The sequence below is a fragment of the Nipponia nippon genome, unplaced genomic scaffold (assembly GCF_047370975.1).
Source record: "Nipponia nippon isolate SJK-2023a ecotype South Korea unplaced genomic scaffold, ASM4737097v1 scaffold_10, whole genome shotgun sequence".
NCBI lineage: Eukaryota > Metazoa > Chordata > Aves > Pelecaniformes > Threskiornithidae > Nipponia > Nipponia nippon.
Window position 1 is genome coordinate 20,184,345 of NW_028262291.1, and position 13,046 is coordinate 20,197,390.

Sequence of the window (13,046 nt, forward strand, 5' to 3'; positions counted from 1 at the left end):
ACAGACACCCTGGATGCGCTTGGCCAAGGACAACCCCTGCTGTGGGCATGTAAATCAGACAGCAGCACTGCCCCCACCCTCTCCTGACTGTCACCCTGCAGCCATCAGTTCCCATGCAGGGCCCAACACACATCAGCTCCTGCTGGAAGAGATACCCAGAAGCAAGAGTGACTGGAAAGGAGGCTCGGGAGGAGGAGAGGGCAGGCCAAGTATTTGTCTCATGCTCCTTTCTCCAGGGTACACTCTAATTCCTGACAAACAGGAAAATCCCCTATGCGCCCTCCTCCTTTCCTCTGCCAGCCAAGATCACAAATCAACTTTGAGTGGCACAAGCAGCCATCCAGGCCACAGTGCATTCATCTGAGTCCATGTCAGCTCTTGTACACAGAAAACACTGCTAGTAAACAATAAGAAGAATAAAAAAAAAAAAGAAGATTGTCCTGCATATGCAAAGAATAAACGCTGAGACAGTGATTTTCAGACAGCAATGGGTCCCCTTCCCTCCCCAGTTCTCTCCTCCAGCCCTGTTCCTGTTGTACTTTCATGTGCCTATCACTGCAAACAAAAGATATATGCCAAGCTAATGAAACGTCTGAGCTGTGGTATGTGGGTGTATAAATGAGCCAGCACGGCCCCTCTGTGCACAGAGTAACTGCAGGAAACACATTTCCAGACCTGTCAAGACTCATTTCTTTTAGAAGGAATAAAAGATAGCTGACTTATTTTTCCCCTTCAAGCAAGAAAGAAGCGGGGGGGGGGGGGAGAAAGAAAGGAAAATGTATTAATAACTAAAAGGTGAGGAGAAATTTCTGACAGGTGCCCTCCTTCCTATCGTTATTAGTGTGATGGATGTGCTGGGAGACCCCAGATGCTCGTACAACCTGGTGCTGTACAAACAGAGGGCACGATGCAGTCCCCTCCTGGCAGTGAGACAGGAACAAACAACATCCAAGGGGATAAAGAGATCTGCCTGAGGTGGCACAACAGATCTGCAGCAGAGCCAGAGATCCTAGCCACAGGAAATCCAGATTTCCTATATATGCCTTGATGTTGCAGCTGTGAGACGCTCTGCTTTCCTGCAGTATCTCCATCAGCTGCCTGATTTCCTTCTCACAAAGGCTGCCAAAGCTTCCGATAACACTGCAGAAGCTAAGAGAGCAAACATGCAAGCCATGGTGAGGGAGAGGGATGCCCTTGATGTCATTATGAGGTCCAGGTATGTTCCCCAATTCACCTATAAAACCAAATGACTTGGCAGGCTCAACTATCAAGAGCCATGCGCCCTCTTCCTCAGTGCCCACTGTCCACCAAGCATTTTGAGGGGGAGATACTTCCATAGAATCATAGAATCATTTAGGTTAGAAAAGACCCTTAAGATGGAGTCAAACCATTAACCTAACACTGCCAAGTCCACCACTAAACCGTGTCCCTAAGTGCTACGTCTACACGTCTTTTAAATACCTCCAGGGAGGGAGACTCAACCACTTCCCTGGGCAGCCTGTTCCAGTGCCTGACTACCCCTTCAGTAAAGAAGTTTTTCCTAACATCCAACCGAAACCTCGCCTGGCGCAGCTTGAGCCCATTTCCTCTTGTCTTATTGCTTGTTACTTGGGAAAAGAGACCCAACTCCCACCTTGCTACAACCCCCTTTCAGGTAGTTGTAGAGAGCAATAAGGTCTCCCCTGAGCCTCCTCTTCTCCAAACTAAACAACCCCAGCTCCCTCAGCTGCTCCTCACAGGACTTGGACCCTTCACCAGCATCGTTGCCCTTCTCTGGACACGCTCCAGCACCTCGACATCCTTCTTGTAGTGAGGGGCCCAAAACTGAACACAGTATTCAAGGGGAGGCCTCACCAGTGCCAAGTACAAGGGGATGATCACTCCCCTAGTCCTGATAGCCACACTATTTCTGATACAAGCCAAGATACTATTGGCCTTCTTGGCCACCTGGGCACACTGCTGGCTCACATTCAGTGTCTGTCGACCAGCACCCCCAGGTCCTTTTCCACTGGGCAGCTTTCCAGCCACTCCTCCCCAAGCCTGTAGCGTTGCATGGGGTTGTTGTGACCCAAGTGCAGGACCTGGCACTTAGCCTTGTTGAATCTCATACAATTGGCCTTGGCCCATCAACCCAGCCTGTCCAGATCCCTCTGTAGAGCCTTCTTGCCTTCCAGCACATCAACAACTCCCACCTAACTTGGTGTCATCTGTAAACTTACTGAGGGTGCACTTGATCCCCTCATCCAGATTGTTGATAAAGATATAAAACAGAACTGGCCCCAATACTGAGCCCTGGGGAACACCACTTGTGACCGGCCGCCAACTGGATTTAACTCTATTCACCACAACTCTTTGGGCCCAGCCATCCAGCCAGTTTTTTACCCAGCAAACATTATACTCCTCCATTGGCTGGAATTCTTGTTGGCTCTCTAATAACTGAGTAGATGACAGTGCTTGTCAGACCCAGGCTTAAAGCAAGCAAGAGCTAGGGTAGCCCCAGCACAAACTGATGAAATCAGACGGTCCTGATCTGCAGAGGTGCCTGCTCCCCTTATCCTGTGCACTGCTGCACATGCATTTCACTGTGGACTTACTAAAGTCACCTACAATTACATCCCTATGTATTGGGGATGCTCAGGGATTCACTCTTATCCATAGATAAACATGGATCGGTGCACTGCCATTTGAAGCCTCTGGTCTTGACCCCAATGACCAGTAGACCCTCCTGCTCCCTTGTAAGCCATCACTGATGCTGGCAGTTGTTTTCTGAGATGCAGCCAAAAAGCCAGGACTAACCAGAATAATAAACTGCATGTCCACCACACGTGAAGAGCCAAGAAAATAAATCCTGATGCAGGAATTCCCCTTGGATTTTTTTCAACACTAGGACTGAACACTGGGGAGCCACTCAGGAGCTTTCTGTTCCCTTGCTGGGGTTTTCCACAGGTTGCAGGGGACTGGTTTACAAAAGCCTCCATACCTAACTTAAATGAGGAATACAACGTAAGCATCTTGTGAGTGGGCAGACATACTTACTGGCTCAGATAAAAGCTTTTATCTTCGGATACCTCACCAGTTTCAATACCTTTATCATCCTGTGCCCACTAAGTCGAGTAGTACCACTTTCCTCATCTCATTCCTGGCAACCTGAGGCATAGAGAGGCTATTTGGCTTATTCAAGGCCATATGGGAAAACCCGAGACAATGTAAAAATGTTGGTTCTTGCGTCACCAGCACTGCAACTGTTCTCCTGAGGCTGTTTTCTCTATTAAGTAATTCCCACAAAGGGACTCCCTGGTAGTAAAGCTCTACTGTAAGTAAGAAAGAGGATCTACTTAAAGTGTAGCAGAAGCACAGGACTTCCATCCAAGTGATAGATTTCCAATGGCAGGATGATGCTGTGTGTTCTCAAATAGAAAGTCCTCAAAGGAGGTTTCTTCAGGGTTCCCATCACAGCCCAGGAGTCTAGCCCTGATAGACCAGCAGGAACAAACAACACAGGTTTCAGTTCCCCCTCTGCCCCACACATGCACTCATCCAGTCTCTCTCACACATTTACTTACTTTTCTTTCAACAAATGCAAAAAACCAAACAGCCAGAGTTTTCCAACAATCTTCACAGAGCATAGTTATGCAACCCTTACCAAGTCATGGCAAAACACAGTCTGAAACCAGCTAATACCTGATATCCCCTATATGACATGAAACACTATGATTCTGTCTTCTTTTTACATCTCCTGTACATTAGTGATGCGGGGTGAAAAGGGAAAGAATGGGCAACAAGATGTTTTTGATTTATGTCAGTTGACCAGAATTCATTTCTGGAACACTTTCAGAGTAAAATTTTGGTTATAAGAATAAAGAACACAATCAAAGCTACACAGTTCTCATATGCCTCTTACTCTTTCCCCTCCTTTTTCCATCCACTGATTGCAGATTTAGGGAAATTACTGTTTTTACTTTATTAGAGCAGTACCTGGAGGACTCAGCCAAGATCACAACACCATCACACAGCGTACAGGCAGGGCACAACATTGGTACATCGCTGAGAGAGGAGGCAAGAGAATACAAGGTCCTGTGCTCCTGAGTAGCCCTCCTATCCCGAGGGCTGTGCTGCCTCACCAAAACTCTTCTTTCTTCTGTTATGTAATTCATGTACTTCCTTAAAGGCAGGGGTTGTTTGGAGTTCTTTTCCAGGCCATCATGCACACACTTTCCCACCATCTTCTGCACTGAGACCAAACTTGTCCTCTTCTGCCACCATTCTCCAGTATTTCTCATTTGCCTTTCTCACCTTAGAATCATAGAATGCTTTGGGATGGAAGGGACCTTTAAAGGTCATCTAGTCCCTCCCTCCTGCAATTGGCAGGGACATCTACAACTAGACCAGGCTGCTCAGAGCCCCATCCAGCCTGACCTTGAATGTTTCCAAGTCATTTCCTTATCTCCTGTCTCTTCTGCTCAACTTTGATCTTATGCTGCTCTATGCACTCCAAATGGCCTCAGAAAGCTTGCCAATCCTCTATCCCCGTGAGGCTGCTTCTTCTGTATAATATTGTGCATAATGCAACATTTCTTTTAAGAAGGATCAATAGGTCTAACATAACCAATTGTACCGCATCTCTTGCTCTTCTAGAGTCTGATTTGCAGAACAGCTGAACCACCACCACTCCAGCAGGTTTCCATGGGAGCTAGTGGGTGCTCAATGCTTCAGGAAAAAAACCAACAGTTTTATTTGTTCAACTACAGAAGCAAGGGTGGAGCCCAGCTTAATAGCTTCATTGTGGCTACTTTCTGTCTGCATACTTGACTGGGAGTCAGAGCTCCCATTCAGTTTCTACCTTTGTCAATGACTTAGTGATTCTGGGTAAGCACCTGAACTTTTCTTCCTCAGTTTCACCTGTAGAGCAGAGGTGATTGCATCTCTGTCACAGAACTGCTGCAGATTTACCTCATCTGAGTTCACGGTGCTCTTTGAGGTCTTCAGATCAAGGGTGCTGGAAAGCACACAGTGCTACAGTTATAGGAGACATGCTCTCGCATGACCGCGTGCTGAAGAGCAATCAATCATCGAGGGAAATGGTGCTTTCCTGACACTCCTGTCCTTTAACATTTTCCACTTCGAACAGAGTCTTCTTCACATTTCATTTCTATACTCTGCTTTCCCTCTCTTCTTGTTGGAAGCAAGCATCTAGATACAGCCTTTTCTGATGAGAGCATAGAAAGAGTCCTCATTTCACAGTAACCTACTATCCTAGACAGCCTTTGCCAGCAAGCCAGTCATCCAAGGAAACACAGGAAAGCACTGCTTGTGCCACTGCTACCAGGGAAATAAGCACCTGTCTCCAACAGCCACAGGGAGGAAAGCCCCATGAACAAATTAAACTAGTTTCCACTGTACACATTAAATAGAAGAACATTCCTGCAAATCCTCATGTCTGAGCCGAATTTTATGCCTGTGGGAAGATTCTGCAAGGCAACAAGACTACCCAGAAATTTAAAGTTACCACCATGTGTAATTACCTGCATTCCAGCTTTGGTATTGCAGTGATTCCTACAATGCTGCTTCTGTCACATACATGCAGAGAAAACAAGAAACAAACCAGGCTTGCCTGCTGGTCTCCATACCTTGCCTCTGTAAACTCAAGAACAGCTTCCATCAATACGTACAAGTCCACGTGCACATCCCAAACATACTTCTGGCCTGAAAAGTGACACTTAGTATTTTCTACCTTGATTACACTTGGCACCTCCGATCAAGTTCAACATCCTGTTCTGCTAGGCACAATAAAGGTACATGCAGTAAGAAACAATTTCTGTACCTGGAAACTTGTGATCCCTCTATTTTCTGTGAGGTAAGCCCTCAGCATGCTGGTGACGGAAAAGGAAGTTTTTCTTTTCTTGCCTGTGAATAAAGGATAGACTGCAGCACCCAGTGCTGACTGACCAACCCACTAACCTGAGTAATGACCCACTGCTCCATCTGGATGCAGAAACAGGCCCTAAACACATCAGGGCAGAGAAAAGGTAAACAGAAGCTGAAACATTGAAAGAAGATGGTAAGAAAACAGAAAAAGCACAAAACCCAAACAGGCACAGAGCAAAGACTATCCTTGGGAAAGAGTACGTGAAGGAAGAATAGCTAAAAAAATACCTGCGTCACGACATCTTAAATGTTTGTTAGCATTCTGGTTGTTGGATTAAAAAAAAAAAAAAATTGCCCAGGCTTCTTCCTAGCTACCTTCTTTTGATAAACTTTACCTGGGCTAGTTTCTGTGCCTTCTTCCTTTTCTGTTGTTTATAACAGCAGACGATGATGAGCTGAACCCCCTCTTTGATGCAGATAAGGCTTCATTTCTGTGTCAGTTAAGGTCACTTGCATCTGCTCAGTCTTGTATCTCAAGGGCTTCAATTTATCACTGCCAGCTCAGCCAGAGCCTGGGATCATCCGTTTGCAATGGCTGTGAGTCTGGTTCAGAATCTCAATGCAGGCAAACGCTTGCCAAGCTTTCCCGTGGTGCACATGCAGAAAGGCCTAGAGAAATATCCAGGCTCAGGCACATTTGTGATCGCTGCCCATGCACCTCCAGCGAGGCCAATGTTTTTCTTCCAAATCTTCACTGAGAAGCTAACGCCTCTCTGCTGCGTATTAAACTGTACTATACAGGAAGGAGGCAGGGTATTGCAGGGTTGATTATACTGATTTGCAACAGCAAAATGCTCTGTCGTGCCATATGCTGAGAGCACATGATGGATCTTGTGCTGCATGATTTGCGTCAAGCTGGATTTTACGGCCAGATAGAAACTGGCTATAGGGTCCTCTGCAGGCTGATTCAGAAACAATGAGGTTCAACGTGGAAATTCAGGTGCCTAAAACATCCACATTTGGGTGTGCAAATCCCTCTCTTTGATTTGGGGTGTGTGTGTGTGTGTGTTTTTTTTGTTTTTTTTTTTTTGAGAAGCGGCATGGATCCATTCCTCTCTTTAGGGCAAATTCTTCAGGTTACAATCTGTGTTCATCCTTAGCAGATTAATGCCACTCCCTTGAACCCAGTTGCTCTATGCAACTCCCAGCGCTCAAGATTTCAAAACCTGGTCAGCTGTTATAATGCACTGTCCAGACACAGCACTGCCCAGCAGCACAAGACAATTCCACAGATTTCAACACTCGCTATTTAAGAATTAATATTTACTTAGTTGATTAGCATGGTTAGAAGGGACAGAGAAGGAAAAAGAGGAAAGGAAGAAAAAGTGTGGAGAAAACAAGAGTATGGGAAGTCTGACACAGCTCGGCTGATAAATGTTCCATGTGGCAGCATGTGCAGTTGCACAGAACAACGGATAGAGATGCTGCTATGCCTTAGGGGTGCAAAGTAGCAGGGGCAGTAGCTAAAACAGGTATTGCTGTCAAAAAAAAACTTATTACGGAACCACAGCCTTAATAAAGTAGTGTTTTACACTCATTTTGCAAAGGGTTTGATGACTAAACAAGTGGCAAGACCGGGTACAAAGACTACTTGTCCTCCTTTGTCATGATGATTGATGATAATGTTAAAGTTAATGGTACTTTATTCACCCATCAAAATATTATCCCCCCCAGGGGGGTACAATGTGGCAAAGATAAATGAGGAAATGAGAAGTCTAGCACTATATATTTGCTCCTGAAGTCTCCTGATTTATGCTGCACAGGAGAGATGCCTTGCACTGAGCTGATGTGTGGCAGAGCCATGCATTTGTTCAGTTATTTCAAAGAGTTCAAAGACAGCTGCCTGCTTCATCAAAAGCACCCACATGTGCACTAAGAGTGTGAAAGGCCACATATATATAAAACAAAAGTGCATGAAAAATATCTGTTAAGGGTACCACATCAGTTTTGGTAACAGATTATTTTGTGAACACAGGAGTCTGGGGAAAGCATGATTATTAGGATTTAAAATTACTAGTCACGTTTTTCACTAGTGATTAGCAATTAGAAACGTCAGAGTTTTTACAGAACTGTAAAGGAGCCACTCATGTTAAATTCCAAAAATCTTTCCCCCATAATACTGGCATGAAATGAGATTTAAAGGGGAGAAAGAGATTAAGTGTATGCAGAGTTCTCCACTACTTGGAAAGCACTGATTAGCTGGCTCCTCCCAACACTAACTTGCTTCACATTCCCATCCCAGCGGATCTGAGGAGCTACATGAACTTGGGCAGTCAGCCTCCTGGCATTAATCATCTCCAAGATTACTCTCACTATAAAGAGAGGTACACTTGCAACACCTATCTTTATATTGCTAGTATCTCCTACACTGAGGAGCTAGGTTAGTCTAACTGGTGTCAACTGCAAAACCAGCTACTAAACCACGTATGTAGGCGTACAATAACCCTGGTCAAAGCTAGTAGGAAAACTCAACAAATTCTTATCTACAGTATTTTCTCCATCTTAGATAAGTGTTGGTTAACTTTTTTTGGACTACAATAACCATGAGAAGGAACAACATAAAAAAAAAGAGAAAGAAAGATCTATAAGAGGTACCTACAGGCAATGAAAAATGCAGTCTCTGTGAACTATTCAAATAGATCCAGTCCTCATCGCTCAGCAGCCGGGAGGGCCCATCTATCTTGCATTAGGTTTTTATGGCATGCAGGCCTTGAGCAGGACTTCTGAACTGTGATTATCTGAATGGGGAAGATTTAAATTTAAAGAAGAGAGTGATTGTAAATGTGTCATTTAAGTACTTTACAAACGCTATTGCAAAAGGCACTGCAATTCAGAAGCTGCCTCTTTTCAATTAGTACAGAAGGTAGAAGCCAGGCGAGTCCACTCCACTGTTTTAAAGCTTTGATATAGCAAGCAGGGGAGCATCCCTCCATAAAGCACAGTAGGTAAAACATGAGCCCCGGCTTGCCTATCCACAAGTTCACCCATTGCTGTCCTTACTGCAGTTATCCAGAAACATCTCAAACCAGTCAAGTGTAATGTGTGCTCTAGTGTGTGTAAGATTAGATTTCACAAAAGAAAACGTATAACAAAGAAGATTTGTGTTGATTTTTAGTGCCTAAGAGACCTTGTAGGTATTTCAGCCATTTGCTGTGCCCCAAAGCTGAGATTATCAGCTCTTCTTGGGCACTTCAGAGTTGGCCTTTCAAAACTCCAAGCTCACATCCATATTTTCCACATGCAGTACACACAGGGCACTTGTTGGGAAGAGGCGGGACTGATCCCTAATTAGCAGTTATCTTATTTATTAACAGTGGCAATAACAGAAATTATTCCCCAGGAAATAAGCGCTCCAGGAAAGAGGATATATAGTCAGCCCAAATCTGGACACAGAAGGAACAGGTGGATATGTCCTCACTATTTTTATTATAAAGAGCCACATGTTAAAAATCTGTCATACAAGCCCTAAGTCTTCAAAACAGTTGCAAATCAAGAATTAAAAACAGCATTTCTTCTCCTTAACTTCAGTTGCACTGCTGATGATAGAACTATGCATCAGCGCTAGAAACCATCCCTGTTAAATGTCCCATTTCATGCCAGAGGGGCACCACACATTTTCTCTCTTTAAGCCTAGGAGACAGCAGGCTAGTAAATGATGCTGGGTATAAAGGGAAAGAATACCAGAAGGCATCACAGGAAAAAGGCATGAGGAGGGTCCAGATGTGTTGGTCTCACATGTGTGATAAAGCTCTGGCTGCTGCAGTAGACAGTGCTAAGAGCCTGTCACAACTGAAAGGTATTGGTCCCATGGCCTGATCTGCTCTCCAAGTACCAGTCCCCACCTTTTGTTTGCTATTTAATAAAGGCATTTCAGTGGTTATACATCGTAAGTGAGAGACAAGGCGAGGTAACACATCAGTCCTGCTGCTGAACCACACCAGCAGAGCATTAGCATCTGGAAGATTGCAAAGTCTCAACATGTGTTACCCTGTTTAATGTCTCTGCTAAAGACACTCCAAGAAGAAACATCTGTGATGGGCAGCTCTCAAGAAACTGCAGAATCAGCTCAGAAGGAACTTGCTGTGATCCTTACCTGAAAACAGCTATTGAAAGCAACCCAAAAACATGTGAAGACATCAACTGGAATGTTCCCTGTTGTTTGAGATCAAAAGCATCCCCTTTGAACAAAAGCATCCCCTTTTCCTTTCAATGAGGGTAGTTGTTCTACTTCCTCTTCCCCCTCTCCCAAATAAAAGACCAGCAGACTGACTGCTACTGCAGCTGGTATCAGTGAAGCTAAACTGCTTTATCCGAGTTAAAGCGTAGAGGAAATAAGCCCCAGATTTTGTGTAACACGTAGAGTGACTCCTAGCATATGATTTTTCTGTGATCTCCGCTTTCCATACCTTACAACTTTCCCAACCTTCTCTTCCATCTCAGGTTATGTGGACATAAACATAGATGAGCCAAAAAAATACCAAATTCTCTCAGATTTAGGAAAAGTCAGGTTAAATATACTATATATCGTTACCGAGAAACCTGGGTATGAGAACTTAAATCAAGCATAGCATGCAGCTGGAGATGTGAATTCGTATCTTCCATTCTTGGTATGGTACAATATCACAGATATTTCTCCTTTTGAAATTCAGCAACAATGCAAAAATGCAAAGCTAGGCAGCAGACTATATGTTTGGGGTTGACAGGCTTCTAGGAGAAGGTAGCTCCCTTTCCTACTCCTTCCCACCCCAAAACTCTTGCTCTGCAACAGTCAGGTATGCTGCCCATGTACCAGAACGGAAACCAAGGACATGGAAAGTTATTCTGCCATTCTCCTCAAAGAAGAATGCTTTGCCCCAGAATCTTCCACAATGACAACACATCAGAGAGTGCACACACCATCTCCAAAAGCATGCCAGCCTTCCCACAACGCTTTATCAAATAAGTCCCTCCAGTCCAGATGTACTCTGTGTCCAAAAAACAGCATGTTTCCCATCTGATGTTCTAGACATCAGAGCAACTTAATTTTCTTATGGTAAGTTGGGAAAAAATTTTCCACCTCCTCTGCTTTCTGATTAATGTTTAAATGTCCAGGTATGCTGTATCAGTGATGAGATTCTGTGTCATAGGAATGACAGAACTAGGATGGACTGGAAAAACCACCCTGGCTTACACCAACAGCCAAGCAACAAAAAAAAGTAGGATTACCTAAAACATCTGCGGGAGAAACAGGTAATCTGTCTCCTACTCATATGTGCTTATACTTATCTTCAAGGTATACTGTCATACAAACACCATCCCTCACATACACGCACACTTTTAAAAACCACCTGCATATTTAAAATGCTGCCCATTGTCCACAAGTTTCTTCACAGGAAAGATTCATCTACTGGGCAGATACGTACAGATTGCACTATCATCACTCACCGCCAGGGCTCCCTATGAATAATGTCACACTTTATTTTTTCATATTTATTAAAGCAAATAAATATATAAATCACAGCTCCCATTCTGTTTTCTGAGATGGACCATAAATTGCTCTGTCATCAATTGATTTATTTGTCGTCAGCAACCTTGCTCTGACTTACATTCTCCCAGCGAGGATCCAGCAGTAACAAATCTATGCCATATAGGCAATTCACTTGTTTAGATGAGAAGCAACTTGCCACCACCTCTACCATAAGCATGATGCACCTTTAAACTTAAAAAGACTAGAAGACTTTAGCAATCAAGGCAGAACCACCACTGGTGAAAAGCAGATCCTAGGCAGGCAGATAAAAAGAGTTCCTTATGGTTTCACTAAAAACAGCAAAGCAATATTTTAATGAAAGTGTGTTCATTAGAATTGAAAACATTTAATATCCTGGTGTGCAGCAATACCAGGGATACAACTAAAACCTACTACAGCCTCTCAGTTTTCTACACTTAAGTGCAAAGTACACTTCTGCACCCTTGTCAGTGTTAAGCACATACGCCAGTCCAGCACAAAGCCTGTTCCAAGCTTAGGTGACATTAGACCAGTGCAGTTACCCAGCAACACTCCAGGACTGCCTTTCACGCACCAGGTGCTGTGTCAGCACAGGGTAAGTTGAGACAGCCTTTGGCACAGCTCTGAGGAAAAACAGGAGCTTCCTTCGCATGACACAAAGAAGAGACCGTGGCAGGATGTAACACGGATGCAGACGAGTCCATCTGACCTCGTTCAAATAACATGAAGGGGAACAGCCTCCCTTAACCAATTGAAATCTAATGCATGCAACACTACTGAACATCCCGGACATCCAAAATAGAGCATTTCCCCTACCCTCTCAGATATTCTGTAGTAGAAAAGCTTTAGGCAGTGAATTCAGCTGTGGCCACAAAGGGTTTGTAGGCTTATGTAGGACCACAGTACACTAGCCCTAGGAACGCACCATGCAGATGTGCTATATACATCATCCTCTCTTCCTCTGCTACTCTCAGGGGACCATGGTGAAGGTCTCTGCTGAAAAGAGGGTTGTGAGAAAAGAGTTTCCCTGTGAACAGAGAGGTGCTAGCCGTGGACAGGGCTACTGGCCCAAGAAGGAATCATGGGGCATGGAAGAAAGAATGAATTTGGGGTGGGGTATTCTGAGCCTATTATACCCTTTCAATCAAAAGGAAAGGATTCACTAGACCTAGGCAAAGGTGGCTTGCAATAAAGAGACACAAAATGAAAGGACTGTATTAAAGTGAGATGGAGAAAGGGACAGATGAATCAAGGCGGCTATGGAAAGCAATTCGTGGTGTGAAGGAACAGGATGGGGGAAAGGAGCAGTTGAAGATGACAATAAGCAGAAAAGCATGAAGGCTTGCAAGAGGGTACTCCTCCTGCAGAGACAGCAAACTGGTAAATGAGCACTATCCACAAGAGCGTTTGGGAGATTCTTTGCTTCTTTAGTCAGGATGATATGACAACTCCTTTACAGATGTCTAAAGCAACAAAACTAGTAATTCCTCTACTGTCCAATCTTTGTGCTGAAACATCAACATACACTTTAGACCTATCTCTGCTTTCTCTCATTCTTCTATTTTTTTTCCTTCTTAAGCACCTTGGACAAACAACAAATGGCTCAAAAGTGATGCGCTGGGAATGGTATTTAACC

The 13,046-nt window shown here is 44.3% G+C and overlaps 1 protein-coding gene across 18 annotated transcripts in view; it reads right to left on the reverse strand.

Moving 5' to 3' along the window:
• Positions 1–13,046, reverse strand: part of TSPAN4 (tetraspanin 4) — a 443,271-nt gene that overhangs the window by 315,049 nt on the left and 115,176 nt on the right. The window contains exon 1 of one of the 18 annotated variants that reach the window (XM_087745829.1): positions 8,525–8,645. The exons of the other annotated variants lie outside the window; for them this stretch is intronic. The gene's annotated coding sequence lies outside the window, so the exon portion shown is untranslated. Of the gene's footprint in view, positions 1–8,524; positions 8,646–13,046 lie in introns of those variants that run through there. 18 annotated transcript variants of the gene reach the window in all.